The sequence below is a fragment of the Callorhinus ursinus genome, unplaced genomic scaffold (genome assembly GCF_003265705.2).
Source record: "Callorhinus ursinus isolate GAN/ISIS: 27379988/994484 unplaced genomic scaffold, GSC_fseal_2.0 scaffold33, whole genome shotgun sequence".
In the NCBI taxonomy this organism is placed as follows: Eukaryota; Metazoa; Chordata; class Mammalia; order Carnivora; family Otariidae; genus Callorhinus; species Callorhinus ursinus.
In genome coordinates this window covers 10,612,852-10,636,035 of record NW_027397095.1, presented here as the reverse complement: position 1 = coordinate 10,636,035, position 23,184 = coordinate 10,612,852, and the positions used below count along the sequence as shown (strand labels likewise).

The window sequence follows — 23,184 nt, the reverse complement described above, 5'->3', positions numbered from 1 at the left end:
TTAATTTCCTTCTATCTGTGGCATTTCCCCATTTTAAAGAAGAAAATAAAATCTGTTGGTAGTGATGATGTTGAAATGCAAGATAAATGTAAGGACATACAAATCATGTGCCCTCTCTTCTTTTTTTCCTTCCAAGCAAAACTAAAAAGTAGCTTTATTTTTATTTGCTATAACTGAAGTAAAAAATAAGTTATGGTTTTTATTTTTTTTATTTATTTATTTTTAAAGATTTTATTTATGTATTTGACAGAGAGAGAGAGAACACAAGCAGGGGGAGTGGGAAAGGGAGAGGCAGGCTTCCTGCCGAGCAGGGACCCCGAAGCGGGGCTCGATCCCAAGACCCTGAGATCATGACCCGAGCCGAAGGCAGTCGCTTAACCAACTGAGCCACCCAGGTGCCCCTATTTTTAAAATAAGTAAAAAATGCTGTTGGTAGTTTATTAAAGGCTTTAAAGGCATCAAACATATTTCAGAATAGTCAAATACATTTCTTGAAATATAAAATTGTTTGTGTATTACAATTGTGTGATTGTAATAATCTCACAGTTGATTTCCCTGTGTAGTAAAGAATTTAACCTTGCCCCAAAAGAGGTCTGATCTTTGTTCTTGGCTTCTGAGAGGTAGTCTCTAAGCCCTTGGAATGTCATGCGTGATAGGAGTATCTTCATCTACCTGAGCAGTGTGTGTGACAATTTCTACATGAATCTCAGGCAAAAGCTTTCTTTCATTCCCTCCAACCCCAGAGTTCTGTCTGCACTACCTGGGGGAAGAGAGCTTCCTTTCATAGAAATCACTGCTCAAAGCAGTGCCCATTGCTGAATGGCTTCAGTTACCATCACAAAACTAGAACTTAAACAGACTAAGATATCCAGAGAGTGGGTCAATTTTGTTTTTACTTTGCTGGTAGGAAATATTTTCCTTTGATTGGAGTAAAAAACACCAAGAGGGCTTGGCTTTTACCCTTCTTGAAATACTATAGCACTGCATATGTTTCTCACTCTAAGTGCAGAAAACTTTTGAAAAGTATCTATTTATATAACAATTTTGAAATGACAAACTTGAAGAAATGGAGGACAGCTTAGTGGTTGCCAAGGATTGGGGAGAGGAGGGCAGAGGGAGATGGACAACCATTGTTTTCCAAACATATCCTCTCACTTTTCCTGCTAATTGTCTTCCTCCCCTTTGTATCCCTAGATCCTTCCCCTCTTCTTAGCTCAGGATGTCATTTATGCCTCATGTTGCCTGTCTTTGAAATTTCATGTCTGTGTGGACTCCCCATATATAGGAAACTAAGTTTAATTTTCCCATTCATCTGTCTCCATGTCAATGTGATTCTTAGTCCAGCTAGAAGGATCTTGAAAGGAAAAGTAAATTTCTTCCTCCCCAACAATACTGTAGTTTTGCAAGATGTGACTGATGAGGCAGAGAAGCAGAAAAATGTTCACCTTTAGCCCAGAAGGCGGACCTATAGCCCGCACAGTTCCGATAAGGATCAGATACGTGCTGGTTGCTACATTCTTAGAGGGTCTCGTGACTGCCTGTACATCTCACTGATGGTTGATATCAAAATGAATTATAACCACCAGAGAAATCTTACAAAAGTAGTTTTAGGAGTAGAAATTTGAAGAAGACATTTATGACCTAGTACTCCCGGTACATCCCTTCTCCCTTGAGCTCTAAGCATATAACCACCAGCTTCATACAGAAAAGTGCAGCCCTTTCTGCCCACGGGTCCTGTCCCTGTGCTACTCAAATAAAGTTATTAAGTTGCACCATTACAGACTCTCAAGAATTCTTTCTTGGGGCCCCTGGGTGGCTCAGTCATTAAGCATCTGCCTTCAGCTCAGGTCATGATCCATGTCGGGCTCCCTGCTCAGCGGGGAGCCTGCTTCTCCCTCTCCAGCTCCCCCTGCCTGTGTTCCCTCTCTCGCTGTCTCTCTCTGTCAAATAAATGAATAAAATCTTAAAAAAAAAAAAAAGAACTCTTTCTTGATTGTTCACTCAACAACCCCACAACATTACCACTGGGGGAACCTGGGCAAAGTGTACAAGGGATCTCTATATTATTTTTTACAACTATATGCAAATCTACAATTATCTCAATAAGAATTTGAATTTAAAAAAAAGTTAACCAGGACTTTTCTAGGCCCTACTCAAAAACATTAGGCAAGGAGACAAATTACCCATGGCTGAGACAAAAAGAAGAAAGTTCACCCCTGAGAGGTAAGCTGGCCTCTGAGGATTGAGTGATTCAGAACCAAAGTTTGATACATCAGAAAAGCAGAAAAAGTTTGTATTTTTTAACATTTTTATTTATTTTATTTTATTATTATTTTTTTAAAGATTTTATTTATTTATTTGACAGAGAGAGAGAGAGACAGCGAGAGCAGGAACACAAGCAGGGGGAGTGGGAGAGGGAGAAGCAGGCTTCCCACAGAGCAGGGAGCCCGATGCGGGGCTCGATCCCAGGACCCTGGGATCACGACCTGAGCCGAAGGCAGAGGCTTAACGACTGAGCCACCCACGCGCCCTTATTTATTTATTTATTTATTTATTTATTTATTTATTTATTTTTAGATTTTATTTATTTATTTGACAGAGAGAGACACAGCGAGAGAGGGAACAGAAGCAGGGGGAGCGGGAGAGGGAGAAGCAGGCTTCCCGCTGAGCAGGGAACCCGATGCGGCGCTCGATCCCAGGACCCTGGGATCATGACCCGAGCGGAAGGCAGACGCTTAACCGACTGAGCCACCCAGGCGCCCCCTTATTTATTTATTTTAAAGAGAGAGAGAGAGTGCAAGACAGAGAGCGTGGGGGGAGGGGCAAGGGGAGAGGGAGGTAATCTAAGCGGATTCCTCACTGAGCACAGAGCCAACAAAGAGCTCCACCCCATGACCCTGAGATCACCACCAGAGCTGAAATCAAGAGTCAGATGCTTAATCCACTGAGCCACCCAGGCGCCCCAGAAATGGTTTTTGATTACAACTTAACATTCCATGTAAAGGATTTGGGTTTCAAATTAGAAAAAAAAAAAAAAGATGCTGAATTGTACAATCTTTATTTCTTGTAAAAGTTGGTCTAAGATATCAACTTTATTTATTTATTTATTTTAAAGATTTTATTTAGTTATTTGACTGAGAGACACACAGCGAGAGAGGGAACACAAGCAGGGGGAGTGGGAGAGGGAGAAGCAGGCTTCCTGCGGAGCAGGGAGCCTGATGCGGGGCTTGATCCCAGGACCCTAGGATCATGACCTGAGCCGAAGGCAGCCATCCAACGACTGAGCCACCCAGGCACCCCTAAGATATAAACTTTAAAAAACAAATTAATGTTACTTCCTAATGTCTATTTATTTTTATTATAGAATTGTATTTTTATTAATAAGGATGGGGAATCATGCTGATGTTTAGGCAGAAATTTACCTTAACCCAGGTACCATCACTGCAAAATGACTGGTTCAGATTTGTTTTGAGAAATGAATAAATCTTATAAAGGTTAAATCTTCATACTAAGAGTATCAAGTACACCAAAGTTTGTAGATACAGGCTTCTTTTTGGAAATGAAGAAATATTAAGGCTAGGTTTTGAATATATATATATATATATTTTAAAGAATTCTTTTTTTAAAATGTTTTATTTATTTATTCATGAGAGTCAGAGAGAGAGAGAGGCAGAGGAGAAGCAGGCTTCCTGCGGAGCAGGGAGCCCGATGCGGGACTCGATCCCAGGACCCTGGGATCATGACCTGAGCCGGAGGCAGACGCTTAACCATTTGAGCCACGCAGGTGCCCCTGAATATATATTTGAACCAAAAAGGTAGCGGTAGATAGGACCAAAGCGACATGAGGAAGACTCTAGTTGACATTCTCTGTGAGGTAATTATTGTCCTGAGGGAATAAAAGAGAAAAAACCAGCTCAGCCCATCTGTTTAAGTATTAAAACCTTCTCCAGTTAAATTATTCTGTGCGAGTCAATAATGAGGTAATTCAGATAGACTCAAACTAACAAACACCTTGATATAGAACTGAAAAGAATTCTGGGTCAAAGTCAAATCTTTGTGTAGTATCCCATGGGTATGGTATGCGAGACTAGGTGTGGCTGAACAATAATACATAATGCATATACTGAAAGTCCGACTACTGTGCAGATATTCCTGGTAGATTACAACATTCTTTCAAACAACATCCTGAAGGCTCAGCAGGATATTTTCCATCCCCAGGAAGACTTGAAGGATATCATCCAAGCAAGGAGGAAAATAATTTCCTGGAGGCTGAGTTAGGGATCTCAGTGCCAGTGTGGAATAGGAGAGAGCTCATAACTTAGCAGACACAGGATCAAGATTACCATGTTGGGGAAAACATGGGAGAAGGGGAAGGGCTGCTCTCCTAGAGGGTTTCAAAGACACGTGGGCAAAAATGGAACCGACAGCTAGGTACACTATAAAAGAACGAAAGGGCTATACAGTAACTGCTAATGAGCCAGAAGAAAGACTGGGTGAAGGGAATTGACCTAAGTATGACTGAAAGCAAAAAGGGGAAAAGAAGCAATGAAAATCTCCAGATGCAGAGGCTGCAAGTATTAGTCCAGAGCTGATTCCAACACCTCCAAATGGCTGAGAAATTATACATGAATGAAAAATGTATAAAACATAGAACTGGTCCTAGGCTGTAAGAAGAAAATGAAGGGCAATAATTAATAAGAACTTAAAAAATGAGGATTTCAGAAAAGTATTACATAGGAACTGAGAAGAGAGTCTGGCTATATGTAATTTGGCTTTTTTTTAAAGGTTTATTTATTTTAGCGAGTGAGGGGGGGGGCAGGGAGAGAGGGAGACAGAGAGAGAAAATCTCAAGCAGACTGCCCACTGAGTGCAGAGCCCTATGCGGGGCTCGATCCCATGACCCTGAGATCATGACCTGAGCCGAAACCAAGACTTGGATGCTTAACCGACTGAGCCACCCAGGCACCTCTAATTTGGCTTTTTTTTTGAGCAAAGTTTACATTGACATTCAAGTATTCCAGGTGGTCTCTAACCAAAGCTGGTGGCATTATGCCAGTCACAGTTTCATGGCCACTTAAAAACTTACAGTCTCTTATTTCAGAAACAAATAATGGATCTTGATGGTAATTGTTTCTGTAAATACAGTATTGTCTTAGATAAGTATTATATGGAAGCCTCTTCTTCCATTCTGTGGCTGAGCATGCTATTTTGTAATTTCCTACTAGAAGGTAAAAAGTGTGGCTTACTTTTTCCGAATTCCAAGTGCCTGGCATATGCTAGGAACTCAATGAATGTTTGCATCTTTAATAAATGAACAGCAAAGAAAACTCAAGAAAAATGAAAGTGGGAGGCGCCTGACTGGCTCAGTGCATAGAGCCTGCGACTTGATCTTGGGGTCATGAGTTCGAGCCCCACATTGGGTGAGGAGCCTACTTAAAAAAATTTAAAGAAAAATGAAAGGCAATATTAATCTACCCACTGGGCAGGCAGCTAAATTCTGACAGCATTTCTTAGTAATCTTTACATGATGGCATTGAAAGAAACCAGATGGTGACCTAATAATTTCTTTGAGGAAGTTTGGGAGAGAACTGCTCACAAAGCAACAAGGAACAATACCAGAGAAACACAATTCCTGTATGACATGCTAAGATGTGATGTAGTCAAAGCTCAGCATTAAATTACAACTGGTAATAACACTTTTCCCTTCCAGACTTAGATCCAGCTTCCCTTTCATCAGCCACTCCCTGCTGTGCACCTTCTGGTTTTTTGTTTTTGTTTTTTTTTTTTTTTAAACCACACAAGACCATTTGCTCTTCCTGCGATAAGCTGTGCCCTTTCTGTCCTCTGTGCCTTTGTCTGTAACATTCACTCTGACTAGAAAGTTCTTTCCTCCATTGTCCTCCTGAAGAATTCCTATCCACCTATCCACTACCAGGACGTCTCATTCACCTATTGGTGCATAACAAACTCCCCCCAGACTGAGTGGCTTAAAACAACTTGATTTATTATTTCCCCAAGATTCTGTGGGCTTGCCTGGGCTCCCTCAGCTGGTGGGTCATCTAAGGGCTGGGCTCAGCTGCGACACTGTCACACCTGGTCCTCTCTCCGTGTGGTTTCATCCTCCAGGGCCTCTGTCTCCACACAGCCTCTTCCCAGCACCATAGCCTAGACTTCTTGCCATGGCAACTGGGTTCCAAGAGCAAAAGCAAGAAACTGCTGGTTATCTTAAGACCTGCCTAGGGTCGGGCGCCTGGGTGGCTCAGTCGTTAAGCGTCTGCCTTCGGCTCAGCTCATGATCCCAGGGTCCTGGGATTGGTCCCACATTGGGCCCCATGCTCAGCGGGGAGCCTGCTTCTCCCTCAGCCTCTCCCCCTGCTTATGTTCCTTCTCTCTCTGTGTCTCTCTCTGTCAAATAAATAAATAAAATCTTAAAAAAAAAAAAAAGACCTGCCTAGGGTCAGAAATCCCAGAATGTCATTTCTGCTGCATATTATTGGTTAAAGCAAGTTAAACGGTCAGCCCAGATTAAAGCAGAAGGGAAATAGACTCCACCTCTTGCTAGGAGGAGCTACAGAATCACTTTACAAAGGGACGTGAAACACAGGGAGGCATAATTCACTGGGAGCCATTTTTAACAACCGTACGGCTGAAATGTCACCTCTTTGTTCATCATGTGTGATACAGAGAGAGAGCGAGAGAGGGACGACCATCACATTATTTCATTATCTCATGGACATTATCTTATTCTTCTGTCTATGTCCGTTTCCCCTGTTATACTCCGGCATGCTCCTGACACACTTGAAGGAGGCAGGGGTTTAGGAAAACAGTCTGAAAGAACAGCTTTCTGTCATCTGATTGGGGAAAGCTACACTGACGAGATGCACTTGGAAATAGAGTTTAGGGCCAGATCCTAGTGAATGGCAGAAATAGGGACTCACATCTTCTATCTACCTCATCCAAATGGCCTCCAAGTGCTCTTATCGCAATTCTTAAATATCTCTTGACTGTCCCATCCTCCCATCCACCCCTCCATAGCTTTAGTCCAGGGTCTACCTCCTCGTCTCTCCTCTGACGTAGTGTCACCGCCTGTGGGCGGGTTCCCATGAGACTAGTCTTGCCCCATTGTCCATCCTCCACACTTCCACCAAACTCCTCTGCTGATGTTAGCCCCCTGATCGTAAGCCTTCGTGGATTTCTGTCACTCTCAAGAGAGAGTTCAGTCTTTAGCACTAAATACAAGGACCCTCCATGATTTGGCCCCCTACTTAATCTCACTCTACTGCCCCCTTGCCCTTTATTTATCAGCGACCTAAACTTGTAGCTCCTCACTTCATCCATGCCTCATATACCCAGTGCCTTTGCCCATGCTAGACTCTGTGTCAAAAACTATTGCTCCCTTCTCTTGGGTAACCCCTAGTTTTCTTTCAAGACTCAATCTCTAGGAATACTTCCCTGACCTATACCCCCCTCATTCTGTATTAGGTGCCCCTCTTCTATGCCGTGATAGCACCTAGCTCTTACTGCTATCATAATAATAATACTTAGTAATCACTCACATGAATAACTCAATTCTGATACCAACTGCATGAAGGAGATACTCACAGTGGCAGCTAGTACATGACAAAGCTGGAATTTGAACCCAAGAGCCTGGCTCAAGGAGCCACTATTGAAACCACTGTACTACTTTCGTGCTCAGGTAGAGCACACATCACACTGTATTGTGTCAATTTGCCTGTAGGACCCCCCCATCTACTGTGAGTTTCTTGAGAATAGAAATCATGTCACATTCATCTTTTTATTCTCAGAACCCAACATAATGCCTGTCATATAATAGGCACTCTGTAAATGTGGGTTGAATGGATGGATGGACAAATGAATGAATGACTCCTGAAATTAGTGAATGATTCTTCTTGCTCTGTTTTTTAGGCATTTTTTAAAGATAAAAATGGCTATAGAACGAGACACATACTTCGAGAAAGACCCAAATTATATTAAGGGAAGGAACAGAGGACTGCTCATTGGTGATACATTTTCTGTTTACTGATGTTCTGTCAGCCATTTAAAAAATGCAAGCAAAATCATTTTATTAAGCGAAAATATACAATGGTGGAATGAAGAAGGTACTAGATAACAGCAAGTGTTTAATTGTTCCTTTAACTCCTCCCCATCAAGGTAAGAAATGAAATGAAGCCCACTATTAAGGTAAACCAGAGAGGGACAAAAAGGCTGTCTAAAAAAGGTATGTTTGACTAGAATGAAGATATTAATGACACCTAGAAATATAATGAAATAATTACACTGAAAGGTGGCTTGGTTGTGGAAAGCACATATATTTTGCATCCTAATAAACCTGAGTTTGAATCCTGTCTACCCCTCCATAGCTTTAGTCCAGGGTCTACCTCCTCGTCTCTCCTCTGACCTAGTGTCACCGCCTATGGCAGGTTCCCATGAGACTAGTCTTGCCCCATTGTCCATCCTCCACACTTCCACCAAACTTGTCTGCTGATGTTAGCCCCCTGATCGTAAGCCTGGGTGGCTCAGTCAGTTAAGCGTTTGCCTTTGGCTCAGGTCATGATCCCAGGGTCCTGGGATCGAGTCCCGTATTGGGCTCCCTGCTCAGTGGGGAGCCTGCTTCTTCCTCTCCTGCTCCCCCTGCTTGTGCTCTCTCTGTCAGATAAATAAATAAAATCTTTTTTATAAAAAAGGGATATGAATGGCATGATACCATTTATGTAACATACTACAATGCTACGTATTTTTCTATTCCTATTTAGTAAAAGTATTTAAAAAGATTTATCTGGAAGAATGCTCATCAAACTAAAAAATGTTTCTCTATGGGAAGAAGGGAGGGGAACAAGTTGGGAAGGTGGCCAGCAGGAGGGTCTGTGATGGTTAACTTTATGTGTTAAATTGACTAGACCACAGGGTTCCCAGATGTTTGGCCAAACCTTATTCTGGATGTGTCTATGAGAATGTTTTTGAATGAGATTAACATTTGAATCAGTAGACTGAGTCACGTAGCTTGCCTTCCGCAATGTGCGTGGCCCTCATCAGTAGAAGGCCTGAATAGAACAGAAAGGCTGACCCTTCCTCTGGCTTCCTTGCTTAAGCAGCTCAGACTGAAACACCAGCTCCTCTTGGGTCTCCAGTCTGTCAGCTCTCCTGAATCTCCAGCTTGCCAACTGCAGATCTTGGGACTCTCAACCTCCATAATTGTGCTGAACCATTCATTCATTCATTCATTCATTTTTAAGTCATCTCTACACCCAACTTGGGGCTCAAACTCACAACCTTGAGATCAAGAGTCACACGCTCCACCGACTGAGCCAGCCACGTACCGTGTGCTGAACCAATTCTTAATAGTAAGTCCAGTTTCGGGCGCCTGGGTGGCTCAGTTGGTTAAGCACTGCCTTCGGCTCAGGTCATGATCCTGGAGTCCCGGGATCGAGTCCCGCATCGGGTTCCCTGCTCAGCGGGGAGTCTGCTTCTCCCTCTGACCCTCCCCCCTCTCATGCTCTCTCTCTCTCTCAAATAAATAAATAAATAAAATATTAAAAAAATAATAAGTCCAGGGCGCCTGGGTGGCTCAGTTGGTTAAGCGACTGCCTTCGGCTCAGGTCATGATCCTGGAGTCCCGGGATCGAGTCCCACATCGGGCTTCCTGCTCAGCAGGGAGTCTGCTTCTCCCTCTGACCCTCTTCCCTCTCGTGCTTTCTAACTCTCATTCTCTCTCTCTCTCAAATAAATAAATAAATAAATCTTTAAAAAAAATAATAAGTCCAGTTTCTCCCTCTCTTTCTGTCTTTCTCTGTCTTTCTCTCCACACATACACATACACATGCATTAGTATCTATATAGACATATGTGTAGATAGATAGATAGATATGCTGCAGGTTCTGTCTCCCTGGAGAGCCCTAACCAATAGAGATTTTAGCTTTATCCTTTTTATAAATTTTTATTTTTTATTTTTTTATTTTTTAAAGATTTTATTTATTTGACAGGGAGAGACACAGTGAGAGAGGGAACACAAGCAGGGGGAGTGGGAGAGAGAGAAGCAGGCTTCCCGCCGAGCAGGGAGCCCGATGCGGGGCTCAATCCCAGGACCCTGGGATCATGACCTGAGCCGAAGGCAGACGCTTAACGACTGAGCCACCCAGGCGCCCCAGCTTTATCCTTTTTAATGTTCTGATTTTTTAAAAGGAGAATGGATTCATGTATTGTATTTAGTAACTTTATCTTCAAAGAACCAAAGCATGTCAAGCCTGTCTTACTATTCCCAGTTACTAGATAATGAAACTGGAAGGGTAAGTGACTGCCTCATTCTCCGTAGCTCTCACACACACAATGCGAAGGGAAGTTGCAAAGGCAAATGCAGCATTATAAAAGAAAAGAACTTAGAGCCCCTTGTTAGGACATAGAAATTAAAGGTATCATATTTTGATTTTTCCTTCTCACCTTCTTTTCTCAAATCTTCCATGCCAAAGGGGTGAACTCACAAGCATGGAGAAAGAGAGAGGGAGAAACCAATGTCTCATGAACATGGTAATTAACTCCATATTACTTTCAAGATTTGAGGATGTGCCAAAAGTTGACCCCTTGGGTGTGGACTGAATACTGCTTTGGAAATCATGGAGAATCAGTGCTTCAGAAACATAATTTACGGGCACAGTTGATAGACAGCAACATTTGCAGTGGAAAATTCCTCTCACTCCCAGGTTGAAGGATGGGGATAACTCTTCTGGACAGGGAAAATGTGCTTGGAAATATGTAAGTAAGAGAGAAGCAGAAACAAATTAAAAGGTGGGGGGAACCATATGAATATATAATCCTGAGCTTTCTTGACTATTTCTTTTTTTTTTAAGATTTTATTTATTTGGGAGAGAGTAAGTGAGCGAGCGAGCGAGAGAGAGCACAAGCCAGGGTGGAGAAGCGAGGGAGAGGGAGAAGCAGAATCCCCGGTGAGCAGGGAGCTCAATGTGGGGCTTGATCCCAGGACCCTGGGATCATGACCTGAGCCCAAGGTAGACACTTAAATGACTGAGCCACCCAGGTGACCCATCTCTTGACTATTTCTAGGGAAATTTGTATTGACATGAAATCTACTTGGGGGATTTTCTGTTTTACTTAAAAGGGGAAAATAGCAATAAAAGTGTTTCTCTTGTCAACAGAAGCTGAAACCCACTTTCTGCCAAAAGAAGAAAAGGCTACTGCATCTTAGATTTTGGGGGGGTCCTCTGCCACATTTCAAATCAATGGTTTGACCTTTAAATTAAAAATGTTATATTAGTTGTTACACAAATAAAATGCCCTATTATCCAAATAGAATCATATATTTTTTCTTTTCTTTCTTTCTTTTTTTTTGAATATTTTTTTTCAAACCTATTCATTTATCAGGATACTTCTGAAAGCTGATTTCAGAATTCTTCCTTTCCCTTGATTAACTATAACTTTTTAAAAACAATGTAACTTAAAAGTATAAAACAACAGTATTGCATTTAAGGAATTCCAAATGGTTATGTGGACTTCTGGTTTGAACTTAAACATGGTCTGTCAAGAAACTGTATATGTGGTACTTATAGGAATGTATGCTAGTAATATTTTATTGTGAAGTTTTCATTATTTATTTGTAGAACCCAATGTTTTTATTTTTTATTTACTTTTTAAAGATTATTTATTTATTTGAGAGAGAGAGAACACAAGCAGGAGGAGGGGCAGAAGGAGAGGGAGAAGCAGACTTCCCGCTGAGCAGGAAGCCAGAGGCAGGGCTCCATCTCGGGACCCTGAGATCATGACCTGAGCCAAAATTAAGAGTTGGATGATTAACCAACTGAGCCACCCAGGTACCCCTGTTTTGTTTTTTTTCTAGGTATTCTCTACACCCAACATGGAGCTTGAACTCATGACCCCGAGATCAAGAGTCTCATGCTCTTCTGACTGAGCCAGCCAGGCACCCCAAAACTTGTTTTCAGATTATCAAATGGGGGCACCTGGGTGGCTCAGTCTGTTGAGTCTGGCTCTTGATTTCAGCTCAGGTCATGATCTCAGGGTCATGGGATCGAGCCCTGCATTGGGCTCCATGCTCAGTGGGGAATCTGCTTGAGATCTTCTCTTTCCCTCTCCCTCTGCCCCTCCCCCATGCTTGCTCGATCGCTCTCTCTCGAATAAATAAAAAAGTAGATCTTTAAAAAAGTGTGAAATATTTTACTTATACAGAAAAATATAGAGGATAATACTATAAACTCCCATATACTTATTGCCCAGTGTTGTCAAATCTTAAAAGTTTCCCATATTTACTGAAGATCCTTTTTAAAAAAAGAAGGAAATGTGACTTTACAGATATAGTTGAAATTTCCTGCCTCCATTCATTTCCCATCTCCCTTCCTCAGAAGGAGCCACATCATGGACCTGATGACTTTCATTTCCATGAATGTTTTCTTATTTTTACCACAAGGTGTTTATCCATAAACTGTATAGGACATTGTTTTGCATATTTTAAGTTTAATCAGTAGTACAGGCAGTACACAGTGCATGAGAGCGCCGGCACTGGAGCCAGAGGTGGTCTGGAACATCTGCTCTACATGTTACTAGCTATGTTACCTTGGACAAATTACTTCATCTCTCTGTGCCTCAATTTTCTCATCTATAAAATGGAAATTCAGAAAAATCTTACCTTGTAATGTTGTCTTAAGGATTAAATAAGTTGATACATATAAAGCACTTAGAGCATGATAAACTAAGCATAATGTGTTATCTATTATTCCGCACCTTGCTTTGTTTTTTTACATAACATTTTTGAGATTTAGCCATGTTGATACATGTAGCATTAGTTCATCTTCACTACTGCATAGCATTCTGTCATATGAATATACAGCAATGTATCTCCTCTTCTGTGATGGACATTTAGGTTGTTTCCATTATAAAAAGTACTGTAATGAACATTCTTGTACATTTTTTTGGTGCACATCTATATGAGAATTTCTCTAGAGTTCTTCATCTTTAACTTTCTCTTTTTTAATTTTTTTAGTAATCTCTACACCCAATGTGGGGCTTGAACTCACGACCCCGCAAATAAGAGTTGCATGCTCTAGGGGTGCCTGGGTGGCTCAGTCAGTTGAGTGTCCAACTCTTGACTTCTGCTCAGGTCATGACCCAAGAATCCTGAGATCAAGCCACAAGAGGGGCTCTGCACTCACTGGGGAGTCTGCTTGAGATTCTCTCCCTCTGCCCTTCCCCCCGCTTGTGTGTTCTCTCTCTCTCTAAAATAAATAAATCTTAAAAAAAAAAAAAAGGGCGCCTGGGTGGTTCAGTCTGTTTAAACGTCTGCTTTCGGCTCAGGTTATGATCCCAGGGTCCTGGGATCGAGTCCTGCATCGGGCTCCCTGCTCGGCGGGGAGCCTGCTTCTCTCTGCCTCTGCGTGTCTCTCTCTCTCTCTCTCCCTGTCTTTCATGAATAAATAAATAAATCTTTAAAAAAAAAAAAGAGTTGCATGCTCTTCTGACTGAGTCAGCCAGGCACCCATCATCTTTAACTTTCTAGAAAGATAACGTTTTTAGAAAATATGGCTTTGATTTCTTTTTCACAGGCAAAGGAACTATGTGTCTCATCCATTTCAAAGTCTTCAAAATCGATTCTTATTGTACACTTGAAACTAATATAACACTGCATATTAATTATAGTTGAATAAAAGATATATCAAATATGTTAAGGGATGCCTGGGTGGCTCAGTCAGTTAAGCGTCTGCCTTCCACACAGGTCATGATCTCAGGGTCCTAGGATCAAGTCCTGTCTCGGGCTCCTTGCTCCCCGGGGAGCCTGCTTCTCCCTCTGCTTGCCACCCCCCCTGCTTGTGTGTGCACGCACTCTCTCTCTGACAAATAAATAAATAAAATCTTAAAAAACAAAATATGTTGGGCGCCTGGGTGGCTCAGATGGTTAAGCGTCTGCCTTCACCTCAGGTCATGATCCCAGAGTCCTGCGATCGAGTCCCGCATCGGGCTCCCTGCTCCTTGGGAGCCTGCTTCTCCCTCTGCCTCTCTCTCTGTCTCTCATGAATAAATAAATAAAAATCTTAAAAAATATATATGTTAAAAAACCAATAGTGTTTGTGACTTTCTAAACATTTGCAGCTACCCTCTTGAGCATCAGAATTACAATTTGGTTGAAGTGATGATGTCATGAAAGCAAACACTGGTCTTATTATTTTTTGATCACCTTTTAATTTTTACATACTGCTATCTGCAAACTGAAGCATAGACCCTAACCTCCAATCAAACAGCATGCCATTTCTTATGCTTTGTATAAAATCAGGGTTTTTTTTTTATACATAGTGATTGATCATTGTACTTGAAAGGTCATTATACCTCAAAGGTTTCTGAAGTCTATGTCACAACAGCTGTAACTAATGAATGTTTTTTCAAACTCTAAAATTGTTATTTCTTCTTGGGAAGAGACTGAATTGGTTAAGTGGGTGTCGTATTAGTTTTAACTTGCTGAATGGTAGGCTGTAAACCTTAAGAATGTTTCCAACAACTCATAAAGGAATAAAGATCCCAGTTGAAATGTCTCTGATGACTGGGATCTCAGACTACTAACCTCATCAAGTTTCATCTGGTAGTCCTTTTGAAAATTTATTCAAATTTTATCATTTTCTCATCCTGAAGATTGTAGGGAAGTGTTATTTTTTCAAAATAGGAACAACTTTTTTTTCACACAACTTCTGATAGCCTTTATTTTTTGCATTTTCTTGTGCCAGTAATTGATACACTTTTCTTTTAAGAATATCTAAATAGCTATAATGTTTTGCCTTGTGAAGTGACTTTAAATTGATTCTCAAAGTGTTCTATAAACCATATTTAAATCTGAAAAAATAAAACCTCAGTAGAGATTCCAAAGCTGATCTCATTTTATGATTTGGCACCTAGACATTTGGATGTCCCACACTCTGTGAAACAAGTCATCTACTTTCATTGTTGGTAGCCAGCTCTTCATTTACAGCTCTAAGAAAATATATGTCAGGTTTTATGGCTTCGTAAATAAATCTAAAAGCACCTTTGAAAAAAAAAGTGTCTATGAAAGGCATTCCAAACTAATGGATATATCAAATGTCTATTAAGCACCAAGTTTTACTTATCTACTGTGCTGGATAGATGTTCCTGTTCTCAAAATGAGTAAGCATACTAAGTTTGGCCAGGAAGCAGAAGACTATGATCCAGTATCTCAATGTGGTCTGGAAAGTGTGTTCCCTAGTGGTATAGAGAAATAGCCCAGGGCTTGGAGATGAGAGGACTAGAGTGTTGCTCCTAGCTCTGTCACTGGACAATGTGTTATAGTGGGGACTTCATCTCTTGACTTTTCAGCTTTTCCTCTGAAAAATGAAGTGTTTGGTCTGGATGCTCTTCTATGTATCTTCTAGACAATTCTATGAACTGTAAGGAAGGGACCAGTGTGGATTATAGTATTCAAGAGAGATGTTAAGGAGAACATGAAGCTTTACAAAGTCCCATGAAGGATTCAGATGCTTGGGAGGCGAGCAGTGTTTGGGCATAACTAAATTGGTTCCTACAGCTAGATATGACTGCTTTTATTTATTTATTTTTTTTAAAAGATTTTATTTATTTATTTCAGAGAGAGAGAGAGAGCACATGAAAGGGGGAGGGTCAGAGGGAGAAGCAGACTCCCCGCCGAGCAGGGAGCCCGATGCGGGACTCAATTCCGGGACTCCAGGATCACGACCTGAGCCGAAGGCAGTTGCTTAACCAACTGAGCCACCCAGGCGCCCGATATGAGTTTGTAGTGTACAGTAAAAAACTGCGAAAGTAGAAAAATATATGTATTTCCCTACTTTCTTGGGTGGATAAATTTGAAATGTATTTTCAGATGATTAGAGGATGGCATATTAAAATATACTATTATTATTATTATAATTTTTGAGTATTTAACATCACTAGGTTTTTTTTTTTTAATGTACCAACTCAGGTTAAAAGCAAAATAGAATTCTATTAAGTCTATCAGTTATAACACAAAAAATTTCATGACTCTGGACATTATCTTTGATTGTGATCCATGGCAAATATATTTTTACAACTGGCTCTCCATGGGGGAAAATAGCCCTGATCTCTTGCATTTGCTGATTTTCATGGTGTAAATGCTCTCACCATGTCCGAGTTCAAGATCCCAATGTGAGGTCACTAACTGGAGTTGGGAAGACGTGCACACTCAGCTCTTGTGAGTCAGTGGTAGCAGGCTCTAGCATACCACCATAATATGTACCATGCATATAAGGAATATATTTACCTTTCTTTCTGACCCATCGGAGTATAAGTTGTTGACATAATGCCCCTTTTACCCTTAAATACTTCAGTGTGTATCTCTCAAGAATAAAGACATCTGGGGCACCTGGCTGGCTCAGTCAGGGAGCATGCAACTCTTCATCTCAGGGTTGTGAGTTTGAGCTCCACATTGGGTGTAGAGATCACTTAAAAAGAAAAAAAATGAAGACAATCTCCTGGTAACTACAATATGACTATCAAAATCAGGAAATTAACATTGCCCCAATATTATTACATAATCTATTAGACCTTATTCAAATTTTGCCAATTGTCCCAATAATACCCTTTATAGCTTAAAAAAAGGGTTTGGTCCGGAATCTAATCCAGTGTTATCTCTATTTGGGGGATAAAATGTATTTTCTCAGAAGTTTCTTCTTCCACTTTGCAATTCTCCCTTCATCTTTTCTTCACACCTCTTAATCTTTCCACAAGCAGTTCTAACGTTAATTTCTAGTGTCTAACACTAGAAGTGCTATCAGCATGTAACAGTAAACATGCTACCAATGATAGACATCAAATGCTTACAGTGGATCAAGTGTTTGAATTTTACTTAATGTTGGTAGTTACTAATACCAAATACACTTAAATTCAAGGAATAGTCTTTGTTGTTATTAATGTTAGTGTCCCTCCTAGGCATAAATATGATCTTGGCTTTTTTTAAAAGCACCCCCCCCCATACACAGAAGAGAGAGGAGGGGAGGGGCAGAGGGAGAGGGAGAGAGAGTCCTAAGCAGACTCCACACTCAGTTCAGAGCCTGATGTAGGCTCTATCTAAAGACCATGAGACCATGACCTGAGCCAAAACCAAAAGTTGGATGCCCAACGGACTGTGCCACCCAGGTGTCCCTGATCTTGGCTTTATAAGCTTGTATGAGTGCCAATAAAAGGGAGTCTTAAAAAAAGAAAGACGGTCTTATTGGAGATCCTGGGCAATGCTAATTTTAACCAAATCACTTTCAGTTATATAGGGAAATAGGTAAAAAAATGTTTATTTTGGGGTGTGTGGATGTCTGTTTTTCTGCAACAACGATGATTCTGCTTCCAAAATTAGTGCTATTTCTATAAAAAATAATGCCCACCAAAGAGTTCTACAACAGCAACAAACAAAAAGAAGAATAATGTAATCATTGAATGGGTACAGGTGTAAACTGATAAATGTCTCCTGAACACATAGAAAAATCTTGCATCACAATAGGACCTTTAAAATAATCCATAAGGGGCGCCTGGGTGGCTCAGTTGGTTAAGCGTCTGCCTTTGGCTCAGGTCATGATCCTGGGGTCCTGGGATTGAGCCCCATGTCAGACTCTCTGCTCAGTGGGCTCCCCCTGCTTGTGCTCTGTCAAATAAATAAATAAAATCTTAAAAAAAAATAATCCATAAGTCTGAGTTGATAGGTCTGCCTGTGCCTTGGTAAGTCTTTTTTGTTGTTGTTTATTAAATGTTGGCACTCAAAAAATAATGCCAATGTCATCTGTCTACACAACAAATCCTATGACATGTTTAACTACTTGATACAAATAACTAGGACCAGTGCCAGCACTGAGTGATGAAAGAATTAGCTACTGATAGGGATGGATTATTTTGGTTAGTATTTCTCAAATGATTTAAGCAGAAGTCAGAAGGTAGTTTTTTCCTTGAAATTTCCTGATATTCATACTAAGTTTCTACTTTGCTTCCATGGAGATCTGGCCAGTGAAAAGCTATGTCTCTATATGCAAAAAAAAAAAAAAAAAAAGGAAAATTGAATGGATTATCAAATAAAGACAAAACAAAGATGCTTAGTGTAATTATCATCTCATTTCAGACCAAAAAGCACATGTACCCTATCTAGACCCTGACTACATTTTTACTTCCACTGTTCAGTCCAAGCTCCATCACCTTGAAAGAGGACTTCAACTACCTCCATTTTGACCTTAAACTTTCTAATTGATTAAGTTCCTTTCCAGCTTATCTCTTAACTCAGGCAAAAGACCCGGTGGGCAAAGCATCCTGGGATGGGAACTGAAACTTTCCCCTCAAGCAATAAGGACCGCCCTGAGCCAGCAAGACCCTGCATGACTGACCCCAAGACAATGATCAACCTGACCTTTCCTACCCACCAGCATGTACCCACCGACCTTTGTCCCACATTTTCCTTATAGGAACCTGGAAGGGTTTTCAGCACTTTAGAGACAGTCTCTGAGAAGCTAGTCTGCTGTTTTCCTGGTGGTGGCCTCTCTGAAATAAATCCCTTTCTTATCACCACCCCTTTCTCTGCCTTTGGATTTTGTTAGTGGCAAGTGGCTGAACCTGATCTGTTTGGGATCCCGTGTCAGGTGCTCTTGCACCCTTGTGCCCTGGCTACAACTTCTTAGATTGTCTATCCCTCCATCAAGCAGAGACATCTTTCTTAAAAAAATTTCAAACTGAGCTTCCATGGCACCCCATTGCCTATAGGTAGCAAGCTCCTTCCTTAGCATGGGCATTCGGGGTGGGGGTGGGGCTGCAATTGGGATCTTGCGTCTGTCTCCAGCATAAACTTCTCCAGCTCTCCTTTTAATAGAGCTCTCTGCCATCCACTTCCTAGTTGTTAGCCAAACAAACTGTGGTTCCAGGAGAGGGGCTCTCTGTTTTGACTTTCCATGCCTTTGTTCATACTCCTCCCAGAGCAAAGCTCTTTATCTTTTGTTTGCCTAATGAACACTATGTAATTTCAACTCTTAACTCCCTTATAAAGCCTTTTCTGACTCATGCCCACATTCACCTTTGTACACACATTCTATTTTGTCAATCTTCTATAATAGCACCTATAACACTTGATTGGATTTATTTGATCCTGACTATCTTTTCTTAATAGGTTGCAAGCTCTTTGAGGTCAAGCACCATGAATTATTCATCTTTGTATCACCAGCCCCTAGCCTATTCTGTGTCTGGCACCTAGGAGGTACTCAGTAAATACTATTGAATGAAGAACAATTGGTAACTAAAATTGTCTAGATAGCTACTGTCCAGTACATAGCCACTAGTCACATGTTGCTATTTACATTTAAGTTTTAATTAATTAAAATTAAAAATGCAGTTCCTCAGTCACTGTAGCCACATTTCAAGTGCTCAATAGCTACTTGTGTGTATCATACTGGACAGCACAGATTACAAAAATTTCCATCATCACAAAAAGTTCTAATACATAAGTGCTGATCTGGAAAATTCTTTATTTTCCCGTTTTAATTTAATAAACATTGATTTTCTGCTTTTGCTAACATTTGTGCTAGGCATGGTGGTTATAGCAAATGTGAACAAAATACGAATACTATTATGATTATTATTTGCAAGGCATTTGAAATCTGGTAGGGATAAGCCTCATAATATGAGATTATTTCTATATTGGGACATCAGGAAGACTTCATGGAGATTTTCTCATTTAAACCGGGCATTTAAGGATGAAGAGAATTTGAATAGGGCAAATCTTGGGAAAGGAGAGAAAAGAGTGTGAGCAAATGTACAGAGGAGGGAAAGTACTAGGAAAATGGGAGGTAATTTAGCTTGGCCAGGAAGTATGGTATGTGAGCTGGAGGGAGTTTGTTTAGTTTATTCCTTCATTCCTTTAATCATTCAACAAATATTTTTTGAGCACCTATCCTGTTTCAGACTCCATACTAAGTGCTGGGGATAAACAGTGACCTATACAGACATTGCCCCAGCAGAGTTCAGAGTTATGAGCGGTGAGATTTGGTAAGACCGTGGAAGGCACTGAAAGTTACCCTAAAGAGTTTGTACTTTGTTCCTCCGGCCCTCACACTCAAAGTGTGGACTTTAGACCAGCTGCGTGGGCTTGGCATGACCTGGGAGTTTGTTAGAAATGCAGAATCTCTGGGGCGCCTGGGTGGCTCAGTTGTTAAGCGTCTGCCTTCGGCTCAGGTCATGATCCCGGCGGCATCCGGGGATCGAGCCCGGCATCGGGCCCCCTGCTCCGCGGGAAGCCTGCTTCTCCCTCTCCTGCTCCCCCTGCTTGTGTTCCCTCTCTTCCGCTGTGTCTCTCTGTCAAATAAATAAATAAAATCTTTAAAAAAAAAGAAATGCATAATCTCAGGTCCCGCCCGAACCTCAAACCTACTGAATCACAATTTGTACTTAAGCAAGATCTCCAGATTATCCTTAAGCACATTAACATTCGAAGAGCATTGTTGTAGGCCTACTGAGCCAGTAAGAGAGTATGCAAGCGAGTAAGTTAAAAGAAGAATGGAGCAAGTAAGTAAGCATAACAGTAGGAAGTAAGGTGGTATTCTATTTTTTTTCAAGATTTTATTTATTTATTTGAGAGACAGAGAATGAGAAATAGCACAAGAGGGAAGAGGGTCAGAGGGAGAAGCAGACTCCCCGCCGAGCAGGGAGCCCAAATGCGGGACTCAATTCCGTGACTCCAGGATCATGACCTGAGCCGAAGGCAGTCGCTTAACCAACTGAGCCACCCAGGCGCCCCAGTAAGGTGGTATTCTTTTTTTTTAAAAGATTTTTTTTAAAGATTTTATTTATTTGAGAGAGAGAAAGGGAGAGAGAGAGAGCGCGCGCGCGCGCGCACATGAGGGGGGGAGGGGCAGAGGGAGAAGCAGACTCCCTGCTGAGCAGGGAGCCTGATGCGGGACTCGATCCTCGGACGCCAGGATTATGACCTGAGCTGAAGGCAGTCGCCCAACCAACTGAGCCACCCAGGCGCCCCAGTAAGGTGGTATTCTAATCAGTACTGGATTGGATGCAAAAGAAACTGGACATGGGTCTATTACTGTAGCTCAGACGAGAAATGGGAGAAGTTGGATGTGAGAGACAATCAATCTTTTGTATACAGATACAGCTTCAGTTCCATTAACTCATACTGGAAATATTGTATGTTATTCAGAGTGAAAAAATATCAGCAAATTCAATAATACGGTATTTGGGATGTCTTAGAAGACGCCAGCTATTCGTTTGGGACAAGGCTCATTGGTATGTCTACTTCCTGTTGACGCCACAGGTCCAAAGTGTACTCCTTAGTGTCCAAGTATCAGGCCTTTAATCATACAAATTCATACAGGGGTTATGATAAGGATTTCAGAAATTAAATCACTATATCAAAGTTCACAAAAACTAGAAATTCAGTTTATTAATTTACAATGGAGTAATTACCTTTCCACTAACCAGAGATTTTTTTTTATTACCAGCATTAAATTTTTTTCAAGTTTTTAGTTATTTATTCATTTAAGTGATCTCTACACCCAACGTGGGGCTCAAACTCATGACCCTGAGATCAAGAGTCACATGCTCTTCTGACTGAGCCAGCCAGGTGCCCCCAGCATTCAATTTTTTATGACAACTTTTTAATTTTGAAATAGTTTAGGCCTCACAAGAAGTTGCAGAAATAATAGAGAATTCTCATGTAACCTTCACGCAGCTTTCCTGAAGGTAAGTTAATTTTTATTTTTTTTAAAAGATTTTATTTCTTTATTTGACAGAGAGAGACACAGCGAGAGAGGGAACACAAGCAGGGGGAGTGGGAGAGGGAGAAGCAGGCTTCCCGCGGAGCAGGGAGCCTGATGCGGGGCTCGATCCCAGGACCCTGGGATCATGACCTGAGCTAAAGGCAGCCGCCTAACGACTGAGCCACCCAGGCACCCCATCCCAATGGTAATAGTTTATATAACCATAGTACATTGTCAAGCCCAGGAAACTGACATTGATACAGTACTATTAACTCAAGTACAGACCTTATCCAATTTCATTTTTTCATGCAGTTGTGTGTATGTGTGTTTGTAGTTCTATGAAATTTTATAATGTGTTGATTTAAGTAAACACACAATCAGGATACGCAATTGTTTCACCTTTGCAAAGAAACCCCCTCCCGTTACCCATCAATAGTCACACCTTTTCCTCAACCCTAGCCTTTGGCAACCACTGATCTGTTCATCACTGTAATTTTGACATTTTGAGAATATTACATAATGGAATCATACGATGTGTAATTCTTTGAGATTGGCTTTTTCCAGTGAGCATAATGCTCTTGAGGTTCAGCCAAGATGTCCCATGTATCAGTAACCCTTTTGATGGCTGAGTAGTATTCCATTGTATGACCATACCACAGTTTGTTCAACCATCTGCCGGTTGATGGACATTTGGATTGTTTCTTGCTTTTGGCGATCAAATTTGCTATGAGCATTTGTATGCAGGTTTTTGGGTAAACATACATTTTCATTTCTCTAGGATAAATGCTCAGGACTAAGAGACCAAGATTGCTGGGTCATATGGTAAGTATATGCTTAACTTTATCAGAAAGTGCCAAATTGTTTTCTATAGTAACCAGTATTAGATCTTAAAAATTACATAAGTAATATCCCCTTACTGTAAAAAAATTCACATAAGGTAGCAATGTATAAAGTGAAAGTAAAATGACAAATCCTGGAAGCCTGCACAACCTCTTTCCTGAGAAGTAATTGTTAGGTTTTCTACATATTCTTCAAGAATGCTTTATGCATATGTCAGCACATATATGTATATAAATATATATATTCACAAATGGGATCACACTATACAAGCTATTTACAAATTATTTTTCACTTAACAACATATCTTAGACATATTTGGATGTCAGTAGATAAATATGTAGTTGCTTTTTAAAATTGTTTTTAATTTTAAGTAGGCTCCACACCCAATGTGGGGTTTGAACTCACAACCTTGAGATCAAGAGTCTCATGCTCTACCAACTGAGCCAGCCAGGTGCCCCTGTACTTAATTGCTTAAATGGAAATAGGATCCCATTGTATGGACGTATCATAATTTCTTTAACCAATTCCCTAAATGATGCCATTTCTATTTTCAGTTTCTCTTTATTACAAAGCTATGATAAAA

The 23,184-nt window shown here is 40.9% G+C and overlaps 1 long non-coding RNA gene and 1 other non-coding gene across 2 annotated transcripts; one reads left to right on the top strand and one right to left on the bottom strand.

Annotated features, from left to right (window-relative positions):
* The first annotated feature begins 10,134 nt into the window (after window positions 1–10,134).
* On the top strand, window positions 10,135–11,325 carry LOC112809353 (uncharacterized). Its single transcript, XR_003204566.2, has 2 exons — window positions 10,135–10,767; window positions 11,169–11,325. It is a non-coding gene; the product is annotated as an uncharacterized lncRNA (long non-coding RNA).
* Window positions 11,326–22,981: 11,656 nt separating this feature from the next.
* Window positions 22,982–23,054, bottom strand: TRNAK-CUU (transfer RNA lysine (anticodon CUU)). The gene has a single exon. It is a non-coding gene; the product is annotated as a tRNA-Lys (tRNA).
* Between the last annotated feature and the right edge of the window lie 130 nt (window positions 23,055–23,184).